Genomic DNA, 11,668 nt, shown 5'->3' with positions numbered 1-11,668 from the left:
TGCAGAGCATACTTAGTTTTATAATAGGAAAGTCCAGCACTGGATGTTTAAATTTTGACTGCTTCTAATTAATAATCCACATGTGTCTGAATGAGAGAGCAGACATGGAGTGGGGTAAGTTGAAGTTCTTCCAACTCCTTCAGCTGTGAGTATAAACCTGAATAGTAGGACATCACATACTGTGTATCACATTATACAACCTGTTCAGGTATTCTGACAGTGGCTGTCAGAATACAATAGCCTCAATGGTAGATTAATCTATCCATTCTGTCTACTGTGGATCAAGGAATCTGTTAGATTGTATTTGTTCAGCCTACAGGCTGACGAAAAAAGTCTAATAGTGTATGGTCAGTATTAGTGTAAGGTTAGTATTAGTTTGACATCATCTCGTCTGCTGGAGCCAAGGGGAGAATGTTGTGAAGTCTAGAGTTACGGTGTCTGTCTTTTCAACACATTCTAAGTGACACTTTTTTATTTTTTTGGAGAATTGAGCTAGAAAAGACATGACCTCACCCTTCACAAATGGTATAGTTGTCATTTGTAACTCTTATGTCAGTTTTCAAACTAGTAATTAAAAAAAAACTTTTTTTCAGTTTTGTTGACTAAATATAATTTTCTTCCAAAACCTCTTTTGTCCTATCACAATGTCCTCTTTGTAAAAGCTTTTCACATGATGTGATTTATAACTGCCCAAAGAACTTACAGCTGGCATTCTGATAATTAATACAAATGGAGTCAAGTTAATGCAAAACTTTGAAGGGAAACGCTAATGTTTGCTTGGTACATTTCACTTTTATACTCTAATGTGAACTATTGTACAACATACATTCTGCAAAAAGCTGGACTTTTGTTTGTAAGAAAGCCCAGCACTGCAATCAAGTGTGATTAAATCTTTGAGACATTTTTTATAATGTGTTAAGGGGCCCATACACCTGCCGATTATCATACGATAATTTTGGGAAATCCCGCGATTGTATGATAATCGGCAGGTGTATGGAAGGCATGCGACCACTTCTACTGCACGGTCGCACGTCTTTTGTCTCCCGAGCAGGCTCGAAACCCCGCCGAGAATCGCACGATTGCCGGCGGGTTAGTGGCGTTCTCGGGAGACAAATGCCGCTAACGTCGGTGTGCGCAAGCGCACACTGCCCGTGCGGCATTGGAGTAATTGGAAGCCCGCTCCTCAGCAGAGCGGGCTTTCGATGATCGCAAGTACGATCTGACTGTCTAAGATGGGCAGATAGTACGAGCTTTTAATTACTTGTACTAAAGTGTATGGCCAGCTTTAGCCTCACTTTCTTTTAGATATCCTGAATGTTTTTTTGTCTTAGAGCAATCTATGCTCCAGAAGATGAAGTTGAAGATTTTGTGTCCGCTCACTGGAGCCCCAGCATAGCGACTCCTACATGTGTATGTGCCGGTCTGTGCACAGACATGCACAAGCAGCATAAACGGGCTGCTCAGTAACAAAATTGCTACTCTACCCACCAACAGCTAGATTCCCTGATCTCGGCTCTTCTGGTACTTCTGTTTGCACTCCCTTGCTGGAAGTTGAGTAAAGACTGTTGCACTGGGAGAGAGATATTTCGAATTCATATTTTTAATTAAAAAGTGGATTTACAGAGAAATTTTGCAATGAAAGCAAATAACTGTAAATCCAATGGAATGTATGTTTATATATAGCTATTTCTTGAACCTGCTTTAACATTGGCCTCCTGTAATCCTCTGCACAGCTGTACTTACATTGGAATGGAGAGGATATGGGGCATCTCTTTGACACTATTAAGGCTTTACTGATTTAGCAAAGTGCTTGTTAGAACAACAGAAGAGCACAGGGGTTACTACAGCAATGTATTGCTGAATAACTAAATGTGCCGAGCTACAACAATGATCAGATATAAAGAGTGTAAAAAAAACACAGTGACTCAAACAAATGTCAGTGAAAAAATCAATCAGGTGTAAAGTCTTTAAATCTTCATAAATCTGCAAAAATGTCCAAATATAAAAATCACACACACCTAGTGCGTGCGTGTGTTTAGGTTAGTAAATCCCCCCCACTGTGTTTTTTTACTCTCTTTATATGTGATCATTGTTGTAGCTCGGCACATTTAGTTATTCATTTTTCACGTATACACACTCACAGTGGGTGTACATTCCAGTGCCTTGTAGCTGTTAGCTTGCTTATTGGCGCAGTTCACTTTCTATATTTAGCAATGTATTGCTGCTTCTTTTCCCAGACATAGGCTGAGGGCTGATTGGTTACCATGATGTATTGCTTAAAGTGTTTTTATACTCAGGAGTTACATCTTAAAAATACTTTCAAGTACCTTAACAATTAACAAAAATGTATCTCGTGTGTGTATCACTTAGCTGTAGATCCTCAAATTATCTCTGAATTGGTGCTATGGTACTTGAATGCATTTTTAAGATTTAACTCCTGAGTTAAATGAAGCCTTGACTTCATTTCAAACACTGCTAATGAGATCAGGCGTGGGACTGCAGCATAAGCACACTTGATGAAGAATGTCCACAAGATTTCAGAAATGAACATGCAGGTCCAGCAAGTCCAAACCTTTTTTAAGTACTCCAGGAGAGGGAACTAGTTGCCCATTAGCTGTGAACAGAGTGCAGTCATTGAGTGATTGTTACATATATACTTTACTCTCCCTGTGGCAGTACTGCATAATGATTGTGCTTTACTACTTGTTCTCTTAATACAAGTTTGTGAGTCAGCAAGCCCACTACAAAAAATATCATTCCTTCTCCATATGGCTGACAATTTAACACTTGATAAAGGGTGAGACCAATTAAAACTGGCATTCATCAACTGATAAAACATTTGACAATCTCTAATCTCCTTCAAAACTATATTGGTGAAATCTCTGTGCTTACGTTTCTGAATTTGCGCAGCTGTTATGATCACTAAAGGAAGAGCCCACCGCCCCTTTGCCTGTGTCTAAAGGGATGCACCGATACTGTTTTTTTTGGTATTGAAAACGAGTACCGATATTTTTTTTCTGGAACTCGCTGATACCGAATAACGATACCAGCATCCCAGGGTTCCCATCGGCCCAGCTTCCTGATTGCCAGGGAAGCCAGTGTTCTCTCGAAAGAACACCGACTTTACGTTCCGAGGCAGCCTGGCTCCCTAACCAATCAGGAAACTGTGCGGTGGGTCATGACCCGCCTCCCGGCCTCCTAATTGGCCAGCTTCACTTGTTGCTAGGCAGCCTGGCTTCCTAGCCAGTCAGGAAGCCGGGAGGCAGGTCATGACGTGCCGCCCAGCCTCCTGATTGGTCAGGAAGCCAGGCTGCATAGAAACAAGTGAAGCCGGCTTCCTAGTCATTTAAGAAGCTGGGCGGCAGGGCATGACGTGCCACCCGGCTTCCTGATTAGTCAAGAAGCCCAGCTGTCTAGCAACAAAGCAACAAGTGATGCCATCTTTCTAGCCAATTAGGAAGCCGATTCTGATCGGAATTTCCATTATTGGGATAAGTATCGGAGCATTTGGGCGAGTACGAGTACTTGCCCAAATATTTGGTATCGGCACTGATACCAACGTCAGTATTGGTATCGATGCATTCCTAATTTTCATACTACATTATAATCTTAGGCTATACTACAACTAGGAACACGTTAAGCTAACCACAGGGAAAGAAAACTAGCAGCTATTCAGTTGACCACTCAGCTCAGTGCTGTAATAAGCTTCTGGATTGCCCCCCAAGTTTGGAAGGTAGAGTGGACTGACAAGCTGATGAGTCATCAATTTCAGCAGCATATAACCATATAACCAGTTCAACTATCCTTATTTGTGTTGCTTAGATGGATCATTAGAGGATACATCATCATCATTGATCATCAAATTTAGTGGCCTGCAGTGCCAAATGGCTGTAGGCCACAAGATCCTGCTGAGGATCAGACTGGAACAATGCCAAGACTGCTATCTCTGTAACCCATACAGATAAATAAAGTATTACTTTTCATTCTTTTTAATTGTGTTGTGTTACTAATTAGTATAACTATATTTAGAGGCCGAAAGTGAACCTTTGTGGGATATTTTTGTATTATTATATTGGCGTAGCCTGGATGTTTATAAACCCCCATGGCATTTTAATCTGTGATATTTAATATCTGTTAAGGTAAACATAACAAGAGATGTTAAATCTTGCATAGGTGAACACCCAAAATGTTCAGAAGCAAAGAAATTATGACAGGGAGACCTTGATATTGGAGTATACAAGATATACTAGAAGCCAGTAGCAAAAATGTAAAAAGTGTGTCAGTCATTTAGGAACAGAAACTAAAAACTAGCTCAGTCATGAAGGGGTTAAGCAAAGGAACAAGAAAAGCTTTTGATACTATCATTCAGGATACATATGTCATGATATAATTAGGAGATGTAAAAATCAATTTGTTAACCAAAAATCCTCAATTTCATTGTTTTTATTAAAAAACCTTGATTAAAACAAAAACATTCGACCAATGAGTTCTCCGAATAGGTAACTAATTACAATCACTTGTTAAAGTTACAGTAAATGAGCTTAAATGTAAACATGGATATAATAGGTACTCTATATTTCAGCAATCAGGGTTCATATTTGAAATTATTTTACATATATAACTTGGTAATTATTACAATAAATTGGGAGACACTAGATTATTACACAATTAATGTATCATTATGATGTAAAAAAATGAATGATGGACTTCCTAAATCTCAGTTTTGTCCTTAACTGGAGTTGGAAATAATAAAGTGCACTGATAAGATGTAGGCTGGAGGAGAAAATGAAAAAACATGTATAAGTCAGGAGGGTAGAAAAATTAAAGGTGTTAGGCACAGCGCAGTTGTAAATGAAATAAAATGTGCTCCAATGCATCCCAATTGACTTGACCAAGTTGGGTTTTTACCTCCTCAATCACCAGGAGCATATAATTCAGAGAGTTCTATTTAGGCCTCTGGTTTTTAGGCCTTTCGTGTCCGCCACTGACTCTGTTACCCAACCACTAGCCAGGGTCATAGACTTTATCCTTCAACCTCTTGTTAAATCACTGCCATCTTTTATAAGAGACACTGGTGACTTCCTGGAAAAATTGAGAGATTATTATTATTATTATACAGGATTTATATAGCGCCAATAGTTTGCACAGCGCTTTACGGGGGAAGTCCAGGAAGATTGGATTCTGCTTACCATGGACATCTCGTCCTTATACACATGCATCCCCACTGAGTTGGGGCTAAGAGCGGCACGACATTTCCTTCACAAAAGGACTGCGGCTGAACCACCCACTGATTTTTTTATCGAATGTTTACATATAATATTAGACAATAACTATTTTCGTTTTTATCTGCAAAAAAGAGGCACTGCAATGGGTGTTCTAGCACAGTGCCTACACAGGGGAAAAATTCTCTTTCGCCTGTGTAGGCAAAAATCCTTGCCCTGTCTGTCATCTTCAGGGTGCTGTTGGTACACTGGACACATGTAGTCATTTGCTCGTCACCTGTGCTGTTGAACAAGCAGTTTCAAATTATTTCAGTAAATAAAAGGCATTCTCTGATTAATATATATCAACCATTCTGTCCAATAAGAGAATGCCTTGTATTCACTGAAAGAAATGCAATGTGTTGTAAAGTAGTCAGCGCTATAAGCTCACGTCTGTGATGGACTACAATCTCACATTTAGTTTAATCATTTATATTGAGATTGTAGTCCATCACAGGAGTAAGCTTATAGCGGTGACTAGTTTACAACACACACAGGGACCATGGGGAACAAAAGTAGCCACTCCCCAGGAGGAAGGACAGTGTCAGCAGGAATTCAGAGACGATTCGGGGACCTACAGCCAAGTGATACACAAATAAGACACATTTTTGTTAAGAGTTCAGATACTTGAATGTTTTTCTAAGATTTAACAATCACAATGGGTATACACTATAGTTTCCCGTTAATGTAATGGAAACAGTTGTCTCAGGATTTCATCAACTTAACACAAAGTTTTAAAAAACTGATCTGGAGCTGATTTGCTGTGCAGCGATAAACACACGTAACCTTCAAGATAAACTGTGTTCACAGACGCCTCTCAAAAACAAACAGTACAAGCTCTACAACTCCAGCCCATGTATAAAACAAACACAGTTTAAGAAAACCTACGATATACACAATGTTTTGTTCTTTTTAGAGCTGTCATTTCCCGTAGTTTAAGAAATAAATACAATGTCAGTTTCATCATCGTGTAATTCATTTGTTCATTTTGTGAAAGTATTACTCTAAACGTAAAACCTGTTCATGGTTATTACGAAACTGCCATTGACAATGACATAGTTAGTGTGGGTGTTTTCGGTAAAGTTTTTTGTAAAGTTCACCACCACATAGAAGAATTAAAGTGTATGTAAACCCTAACAGTGAACTTTTCTTCTTTGCTACTTTTGCTCTGGTAAATATACCATTGAAAGCATTTTGTTATATCTGTTTGAGAAGTGTGAAAAACCTGTTGATCCTGCCAGAAACTCTGTGAGCATGCAAGTTACACTTGTACAGTCTTATCTGAAGTACTATCAGTACTGCCTAATTCACCTCTGTGAACTAAAAAATACTTCCCTCCTATGTTATGGAAATGCGGAGAGAGAGCAGGTGTTCTGTAATCCTAACACAATCCCTGTCCTAGGGTCACCCTAGGATGCTGCTCTTCTATAGTTGCTTCATAGCCAGCACACTTCTCCTCCATAGATACAGTACAGTAAGTAAGCGTTGCCATCCTAGGACAGGAAGTGTGTTACTTGCAGGATCACCAGGTGAAAATAAAAGAAAAAAATGTCTGAAAAAAGAAAACTAGTGCAGCCACCACATCTAGGGACTGTTAAGCTGCTCGTATTAAATGTTGGGTATACAGTGTAGATACACTTAATTTTTTTATTTCTGTGGAGGTGATATAATGATGGCCCATTAACCATATAATGATACTCTTCACCTGCTTTGGATCTAGCATAATTAAATTGGTCTGTGATCTATTTCCCTTGCTGAAGACAATCTACAGGTGCCCATACACCTTATGATTATCGGACGATTTTCGTATGCGATCGACTTTTCGTCCGATAATCGTATGTGTGCATTGCAGTGTCCGACCGACATTACTGCACAATCGTACGACTTTTGACGGTCAAGCATATTTGAAAACTTTGCTAGATCGTACGATTGTCATAAGGTTGCGTTGCTGGCGTTTCCGTCCGTCAAAAGCCGTACGATCTACACTGCGCTTGCGCTAACGAAAATACGGCAAATCAATTACCGCATTTCGTCCAGGTGCTTTTCGTTAATTATGCCTAAATTAATCTTGTGATCATCGGGGCAGGATGGGGCTGTCGTACGAAAATCGTACGACTATTCGATCATTGGACGGAAAGTTTCGTCCGATAATCGTAAGGTGTATGGGCACCTTTAGGCCCCTTACACAAGGGCTCTCTAAACAGGTCTGTCTATCAGTTTTCAGGCTGACCTAATCGGACGCCCAATGTTAGTCTATGGGCAGCCTGAGTTCTGTATAGGTGGACCTAATTGTGGAGGACCGGAGGTAATCTGATGTAAACTGACACATGTCTACTTACATCCGACTCCCCTCAGACCAACATGGGTCTGGTAATGTCAGTTTTTAACTCTACCACAAGATGAAGAAAAAAAACTGGATGGACACGGATGTCACAATAGTGACTTCTGTTCTGATCAGCAGGGATCTTTGCATGGATCCCCTCCTGATTGGACCGTGTGAAAGGGGCCTTAGGTGGCATTATTATCACTCCAGGCGCGCACAGTGATACCGTACCAGTATAGATGCTCCAATCTAGACTCATTTTGTAAAAGCAGCTCGGGGCGAAGGCAAGTGTGGGCAGGTGAACGTTGCTGCGGCTACACGTTTTTTGAAGAGCCAGGTCTTCTTTTTCAAGCCGCCCACACTTGCCTTCTCCCCGAGACTCAGCGCTCGTCGCCCCGGGCGTCCCTGTACGCACCGTCGAGCGCTGAAGTCACATCACTCCCACTGACTCTCCCGGCTCTGCCGCCTGCAGCGTCCATCTCCTGGTAACCGCCTATCACAGCCTTCTCCACTCTCTGTGCCCGCCCGCCTCCAGCCGTCCTCTCTCCTCCTGGCACACCGCTCGTTGTCTCGGGCTGGCTTGCTCGTGCCCTCGAGCGTTGGAGTCTCAACACTCCCATCAGCGATCCTTTGCTGGACACCTCGGGCTCCATCCCAGTCTCTTCCCCCCCACACACCCGATCCGCCCAGTGCATATGCCCACACTGACCTGACACTTCCAGTCGCCAGACCCATCAATCTCAAGCAGCAACACAGTGCACACCAGCTGCACCTTACCCCCCTCAGTCCCAACATCATCCAATAGCCCATGTCCACCCATGCCTGTCACCCCCCTCCCATGCACTAATCGGACCCAGGCTCCCACCACCATCCAGCACCCCCCAAACCCTCAATTCCCCCTGACCTTCCCACAAGCACAATTGATTGCTCATAATCCCCACCAGTGGAGGTTCCCCATCTATTCACCCCTCGTCGCTGATATCGCATCAGCTATTACTTTTTGGTAAGTTTTTCAAATTTTGCATAAATCCAATTACTTATGGTAGTAGCGCTTCTATCCCCATTTTTTGTTCTCCTTGACAAACGTCGGACACCCCGGTCCGCATTCCTAGAAGCTGCACACCTGGTGCGAAAAAAACCCATACCCAATCACCCTCACCCTCGTGGTAGCGCTGTATCACGGGACTGCAATCCCAATTTTACACTGGTCCTTGCAGCCTTTTGGTCACCAATCCACAGAAAGGATGTCCTTGAGCTAGAGAGAAGGGCAACAAAACAAATTAAGGGGCTGGAGGATCAAAGCCATGAGACAAGGTTGCTAAATTTAAATTTGTCCATGCTGGAAGTGAGGCGATTTAGAGGGGACATGATTTTAATGGTTTAATGGTTAGTGGTGATGGCAACATCAGCAATTAACTTTTTACTGTAAGTCCATAACAAAGACTAGAGGCCAACACCTAAAACTGGTGGAGAAAAGATTTATCCACAAAGGGCGTAGGGGCTTCTTTTCAGTCATAGTGGTTCCATTTTGGAACTCTCTGTCACAAGCAGAGAGTATTGATCCATTCAAAAATCAATGGACTTTAGATACCTTTCTCAGAGACCGTAACATAGAGGGGTACAGGTACTCTTAAAAACTAGATCACACAGGGACTCATATACACACATGCACGTACAACACACACACCAAACACACAGACACATAAAGGTTGAACTTGATGGACCTGTCTTTATTCAACCTCAAATACTATGTAACTATGTAACCACTTCAGGACCATAGCACATACATGTACACCCTGATCTTGAAGTGGTTATTCCAAGATCATGGCTGCAGGTATCAGAGTGGGGAGAGGGTTTTTGAACACAAGTGAGCTGGGCGTCTGTACAACCACCTGATCACTTGTACTGGCCTGTATGTGTGCCGGCCCTCCCCCTGCTTCGCCCTCACTGAAAGCTTTGGAAATGCTTTGTAGTAGAGCGCTGTACAAACTGTTACTATGCTGTACATGGCCAAATGTAAAACAAATATATAATACTGTATAGCTTACAAGTCCTTTTCAAGAATATCACTTGGGGTTCCTCCCGATTTATCAGCTGAGCAGAAATGTCCCTGGAGATTCTTTTTGATATTCTATACCAGCCTTTCTCAACCTTTTTGACATAGAGGAACCCTTGAAAAAAACTTTAAGGTCTCAGATAGCTACTGCTCACAGCATATTAGTGTGATCAGTAAGCTAAGAAATGGGAATCAATAAAAGAATAAATAATGTGACATACTAAGCCCATTTAAAACCCAGGGCTTCTCTATACAATCAAACTGTTTTCAGTAATTTTAATAAAACAGATCATTATGGCCAGAAAAGAACTGCAGACAGCGAAAATTGTAGTTTTCTCTCACAGTGGTGCTTAGTGGTGAAATGCCCTGTTATATTGGTCAGTGTAGGGCCAGTTATGTTAACTAAAGTATAGGACTGCCTTACATTGGTGATCAATGGGAGGGGTGCCCTTTTACTCTGGTGGTCCACTGAGAAGTGCCTCCTACATTGGTAGCCAGTGGAAGGACCCTTTACATTGGTTGTCACTTGGAGAAAGGACACCTTCCACGGTTGGTAAGTGGGAAGAATGTTCCCCTTACAGAAAGGTATAAAAATAATTGACATCAGTGGTTGCTTATGTGAGAGTCTGAAAGTGCTAATTGTTCAGGGAACCCTTGGTAACCTCTGGAGGATCCCTAAGGTTCCAAAGAACCCTGGTTGAGAAAGGCTGTTGTCTACTGTTCCACAAACAAACGTTTGATATGTTCAAGTGGTCTTCTAGATTTTGACGAAATCAGGTCATCTAGTTAATAAATGGATGCAATTTGTGTAGCTTAAAGTGACACTAAATTCAGGTGTTAAATCTTAAAAATGCATTCAAGTACTTTAACTATTAACAAAAATGTAGCCTCTTTGTGCATCACAAAGCTGTAGATCCTGTCCCATGACAGGTCGCAGTCCCCTAATGGAATGTAAACAAAGATGACATCATGGTACTTGCTCCACCCCTTTGTTCCGGAGCAGAGATGTTACTTGCGGCCTGTGTTAGTCGGGTGTGGATGTGGGCATCAGGGATTTTTTCTTTCTTCAAGTCAGATAAGCCCCCTGCCCACAGACCCCCACAACCACCGGACCAGAGTTGTGGGGAAGAAGCCCTTGTCCTCATCAACATGGGGACCCTACTCCATGTTGGAGGAAAGTGGCCTGGTATGGTGCAGGAGGGAGGAGCCACGCGATAGCCCCCCCTTTCCTGCCCTGCTAAGCTTCTGCTCAGATCAAGGGTTTGCTAAGGGATTTTGGGGGGACCCTAGACTTTTTCTTTTAGCCATGGGGTCCCCTCTAAAAACTTGGATACGTTAATTTCACATTATGTTTGCAATTCAGAAATTCGGATGCATCCAAAATTTTGGATACATTGGAATTCGGAAATTCGAATGTATCTGAAATGCAGATGAATTTGATTTCAGAGGTTAAGATGCATCCGAGTGTCCGAATTTAAAGAAAGTCATCTTAATTTCAATTTGGAACAAAACTCGCATGTCTACAAATTAGTAAACTAAACATAAGACTTTAGCCCATCACGGTAGTGAGTTTGCAAAGGTCGGTACAGGGACAATGGAGAACAAAAGTAGCCACCCTACAGAAGGAAGGACAGTGTCAGCATGAATTCAGAGATGATTTGAGGATCTACAGCTGAGTACTACACAAATAAAGTCCAGTATTGTTAATAGTTATATTTGAATGCATTTTTAGGATTTAACTCCTGAGTTTAGTGTCACTTTAAGTCTATTTTTTCCATATTTGTTCAATTCTTTTTTATTGATCATCCTAACGATGATACACTATCATGGTCCAGGACACAACGATTACATCCGAGAATGACTCAAATATTTGTGTCAGCAAGTCTGAAATCCATCTGACAAAAGTTAATAATCTTAGTACGGTGCAAATGTTCAAACGTAGGTTGCAATCCGAGTGACTAATGTCCTCTAAGGGTCATCACCTGTGAACTCCTCCTCCCCTGCCCTTTCATTTGACCTTTGGACAAA

Source organism: Nanorana parkeri, unplaced genomic scaffold, assembly GCF_000935625.1.
Source record: "Nanorana parkeri isolate BGI_ZX_2015 unplaced genomic scaffold, ASM93562v1 scaffold311, whole genome shotgun sequence".
NCBI lineage: Eukaryota > Metazoa > Chordata > Amphibia > Anura > Dicroglossidae > Nanorana > Nanorana parkeri.
Note: the sequence above shows the minus strand (reverse complement) of the source record.